Source organism: Myotis brandtii, unplaced genomic scaffold (assembly GCF_000412655.1).
Source record: "Myotis brandtii unplaced genomic scaffold, ASM41265v1 scaffold642, whole genome shotgun sequence".
Classification (NCBI taxonomy): Eukaryota; Metazoa; Chordata; class Mammalia; order Chiroptera; family Vespertilionidae; genus Myotis; species Myotis brandtii.
The window spans coordinates 283,355-288,588 of record NW_005370473.1 but is presented as its reverse complement, the minus strand read 5'-3'; the positions used below and the strand labels follow the sequence as shown (position 1 = coordinate 288,588).

Here is a 5,234-nt window from a genome sequence, read left to right as displayed (position 1 = left end):
ATGTTGGGTAAAGGAACCAGAAGTTATATAACACACAGTGAACACACATCTAGTCTGAAGGGCAACTGTAGCGTGAGCAACATTGGCAGTGGTGCCTTTGAGGAGGTGGAACTATTTCACAATAACCAGTTTAGGACTACACAAGATAAGGACCCTCCAGCATCAAGATGCAAATGCTGGGTTTTATGAACCATTACTATCTCTATCTTTAGGAAACTGATGTTCTTAGTCACAGATCAGAGAAAAAGGACAATATACACAATCTCCAACTAAAATCCTGCTGTAGCCTAGACAGTGAAGTTGCAGCTCTTTCTGGATCCTCTACAGTGTGTCTGCACTCTTCTTCAAATGAGCCTCTTCCTCAGCTGTCAGAGTCACCTTCACAACATCTGAGACTCCATTCTGTCCCAAGATAAAAGGAACACTAAGGAAGACTTCTTTCATTCCATAGAGACCCTTAATCATGGTGGAAATTAGATGCACCTGCCTAAGATTCTTCTTTATACTTTCTGCCAAGCCTGCTATAGATAGGCCAATGGCCCAGGATGTGTAGTCTTTCAGTTTGATCACCTCATAAGCACTGCCAACGACCTGTTTGTGAACTTCTTTCCACTGTTCCTTATCTGCATCAGTCCCTAAATCAGGGTGCAGATTCTTTTTTTGATGTTGTTGTTAATCCTCACCCAAATATATTTTTTCCCATTGATTTTTAGAGAGTGGTAGGGAGGAAGGAGGGAGAGAGAGAAACATCAATGTGAGAGACACATCTACTAGTTGCGATTGGTTGCCTCCTGATCATGGCCAGGGATTGAACCTGCAACCCAGGTACGTGCCCTTGACTGGGAATTGAACCCGAGACCCTTTGGTTCATGGGCTGATGCACTAATTACTGAGAAAAACCAGCCAGGGCATCAGGATGCATTCTTTATGGAGACACCAGCAAAATTCACTCTAATCCACACAAGGATACTAGAGTCACCATGTTCCCCAAGGATTACCCATGACAGTGTAATGGGTGAATGCCCAGCCTCTCCCCCATTAGGTAATGGAACCCAGCTTAATCCAGATTGCAACCACTTCTAATAACCTGGGTTTTCTTGAAAAGCCACTTATCTTTCAAGCTACATAAGTCAGGATATCCACTGGATTGGAAACAATAAATTGCATTTTGGGGCTGTATTTTACAAAATTAGGAATGATGAATTTAAAAATACTCATGTTACACTAAACCAAATTAAGACAGCTTTCTCTCTCTTGTTGATAGCTGTGATAATAACCAGCTTGGAGTTTACAGTTACATTATAATCTTTGCTGGAGTCAATTCTTGGTGCTCTGAGGAAAAGGCTGTCTTGTTGGACATCCATTATCTCTCCCTTCAATTTGTCCTCCATGACATTAACAAGAACAAGTTCATCTGCCAAGTCCTTCATTATGATACTAGCTGCACAGACCATGCCAACAGCACCAACCCCAACTACTGTAATCTTATTCTGGGGGCTTTGTTTTACCTTAAGGAGATTCACAATCAGCTGATCCTTGAAAATTGCTATACAGGACTTAGAATCAAAAGGAATCAGAGAAGATGGAAGGCAGGCATTGGTGGTACATAGCCTTGGATCTGGACTTGGTGGCAGCTGCTCCAGTCCTCACCTATCTTAAGAAACACTATTTTGGTTTTACATTTCCTCTTCAGTTCTAGTCCATGCATTTGGACCAAAGGATTCAGGGGAAGAGAGAGAGAGATGAAAATGGCCTTAAGAAGTTAAGGTTGTGGGAGAGAGAATGGATTCATTAAGAAAACAGTTAAGGAATCAAATTTGTTTTCTTTGGAGAAGGCAAATGGGTGGTTAAATTCTTGCCTTGGAGTATAGGCAGTGATTTTATGCAGGGGATATAGACAAATTATTCCTTATGTCTGAAAAGACTAACAAGAGGAATGAATTAAGTTAGGGCTGGAGAGATTTCAGAATGATAAGGAGTAACGGGAGAAAGCCTTCCCTGGAGAACTCTGGAACAGAATTAGACAACCACTCACTCAACCAGTTTCTCTTGAGAATTGTCAAGGTTTGGGGCAGGAGGAGGGGGCGTGCAGATGTTTTTATCCAGATGTTCAGCCTCAGCAGAAATGTAGGTGCTTAGCTGGTGGCCCTGAAGAGGTAACAAGTCTCAACCTCAGGAGCAAATGGATATTCATGCACCATCCTGAGCAACAGAAAAGCCTTCTGGACTCTATGTCTCCCCTTTCCTGACTGTAAAAAGGGATCATAAAGTTGCTTTTTGCTCTTTGATGTTCAGGAAAAGTCACAGGTTTATATGCAAAAATAAGTTCTTTGGAAAATTAATAGTCTGACCCCAGCCCACATCAGCCAATATGATATCTGCACATCATATTCTGGGCACACCATGTATTCCCACCATTTCTCAAACATACTGTGCTCCTTGACCCATGGCAAGGAGCTTTGCTTAAAATGAGTTTCCTTACCCTGCCCCTTCTCTGCTGTGGCCAATTCCTACTCATCTTTTTGAGGCCCAGCTTAAACGCCATTGCCTCTGTGGAATGTCTGTCCCCCCCACCCCCCCGGCCTCAAGCTGAGTCAGATTGAGACCTATTTCTGTGTCGCTGAACTTTTTTGTCCACACCGCTGTCTCCTCTTGAGACTGAGCTCATGTGGATAGGAATCATATTTCAGTCAGTTTGTCAATTGGTCAGTCAATAAGCAAATAATTATTGGGCACCTACTGTGTCACAGGCATCATGCCAAGCACTGCAGACACACCCATGAGCAAGATGGATCGAATTACTTCCCTCCCATCTGGGTGGGATGCTAATAGATAAAGAGGCAGTCACAATACAATTTGATAAGTAAAAAATCCTGTAAAGCCTGGCTGATGTTGCTCAGTGGTTGAGCATCAACCTAAGAACCGGGTTTGATTCCAGGTCAGGGCACATGCCTGGATTGTGGGCTCGATCTCTGGGGGGGATGGGGGGGGGGGGCGTTCAGGAGGCAGCCAATCAATGATTCTCTCTCATCATATATAAATGTTGGCAGCCAGATAGAATGTGGTACATTTAAGGAAGAGAAAGAAGTTCATTATTGCTAGAGAATAACACTGGCAAGAAATAGGGACAGAAAGGAGACCAGGGGCTGTGTTATTGTGTGCCTTGTGAGCTCTACAGGAAGACTAAACTTCATCCTAAGAGCAAGGAAGGACATCTGAAGGGTTTTAAGCAGGGAAGTGGTATCTCAGATTTGCATGTGAAAAGATGATTCTGGATGCAATTTGAGGAACAGAGAGGCAGGAGGTGCTATCAAAGGCAGGGAGAGAAGTTAGGAAGGATTCTGGTGAAATAATGGTGGCCTGCTTCAACGGGTAGCAGCAAGAATGAGGACAAATACATTGTTGGCAGAGGTGTCTCACAGGTGGAATGGACAGTTTGGTGGTTTATAGGATAAGTGGAGGGTAGAGTGGTGATGGAGGAAAGGACTCAATGGAAGCTTCCTGGCTCCTTTCTTGGACAATGTTTAGTGGGGTTGTGTTAGTTTCCTAGAGCTGCTGCAACAAGTGTCACAACGTGGGTGGCTTAGAACAACAGAACTTACTGCTGCATAGTTCTGGAGGGCAGAAGTCTGAAATCAAAGGGTTGGTGGTGCCATGCACCATCTAATGGTTTTAGGGAGGATCTGTTTCATGCCTCTCTCCTGGTTTCTGGTAGCCTCAGGAGTTTCTTGGCTTATAGACGGCTGTTTGTTCTCTATGTCTCTTTCACATGGCATTCTTCTCGTGTCTGTGTCGAAATTTTCCCTATTTATAAAGACATAAATCATTGGGATAGGCCTACTGTATTCCTCATCTTAGTTAATTATATCTGCAACTACCCTATCCTACATAATAAAGAGCTAATATGCTAATTAGACCTGACAGCGGGATAACCTTCAGGAATGACCAGTGGGTGGGGGGTGGGGCCGCGGGGCCATGAGGCAGCCAGGACTGCGAGGGCCTACTCTTGCATGAATTTCGTACATCGGGCCTCTAGTTTCTAAATAAGGTGACATTGTGAGGTACTGGGAATGAGGACATCAATATATCAATTTGGGGGGGACATAATTTAACCCAAATTGGGAGAGGTAGTATCACTCACTAAGACAAAGAGCTCATGTGGTGGGCCAAGTTTGGTGATAGAGAGATGAAGCCTTAAGCTTGGGGCATGTTGCATTCGTTGGCCGTGTGAAAAATCCTCAAGAAGGTGTTTAGAAAACTATTTGATATATTGGGCTGATACTTAGGAGAAGGAAGGTATGAGCTGGGCTGGGAGTATAGGTTTGAGAGTCTTCAGCATGTAGGGTGGATAAGATGGTGAACCTTTGGGAAAAGTCAGACTATGTGGGAAAAACGACCAATTCTTCTTTGCAATTCCAATTCATCTTTGCCTCTGCCATAGCTCTAAGTGTTGGATGAATCAGTGCGTGATAAAGTAAAACTGTTCAACTCTGCACGGCTCATTCCTCTGGCTCTGTGACATAAAGGGAACATACTCTGTAGGAAGGAGAAACAAGCATCCTTAGTTTTCACTTTACGTTCACCTAGAGCAGCGATTTTCAACCAGTGTGCTGCAAGACTTTTTAAAACATGCAATACCTGACTCTTTAATCGAGGACACTGACTTCTTTTCTTTTAGGTTGTCAAACAAAAAAAATGATAACAGCCAACACAATAGCCATCAGGCATGAATGAATAAAAATTATACCTTTTTAGTCAGATCAGCAAAAATATATATATTTTTGGGTGTGCCGCAGAATTTTAGTAAGTAGCTTATGTGTGCCATTAGATGAGAAGAGGTTGAAAATCGCTGATCTAGAGACTAATTTAGTAAATTTGTCAAAGGCTCCCCCTGGGGAAAGCCCTGAGGCCAGGGGCAAGGGATCCTAGGGTCCTGCCCATCTCTTGACTTGCAAGAGCAGGAACAGGAGAGGTATATGAGTCTTGCTGTAGTTTGCAGCAACATTTCCTTTTTACTTGAAAAATTTCACCTTTGCCATCAGCCCAGCTTTGCAGCAAACTAAACTGTACTGAAGTTTCCAAATAAAGCCTTTCCACACCACCTCCTTTCCCTTCAAATCCAGAAACTGATAGTAATTTGATATTGAGGGAATTTGGGGCCAAGCGGCTCTCCCACCTGGCTGCACTGGTGTGTGAGCTACAGGGCAGGGGGGTGGGGGGGATGTGGGAGATGT

The 5,234-nt window shown here is 43.6% G+C and overlaps 1 pseudogene; it reads right to left on the bottom strand.

Annotated features, from left to right (window-relative positions):
* Positions 1 to 225: 225 nt before the first annotated feature.
* LOC102256654 lies at positions 226 to 2,545 on the bottom strand (annotated as a pseudogene).
* Positions 2,546 to 5,234: the final 2,689 nt, after the last annotated feature.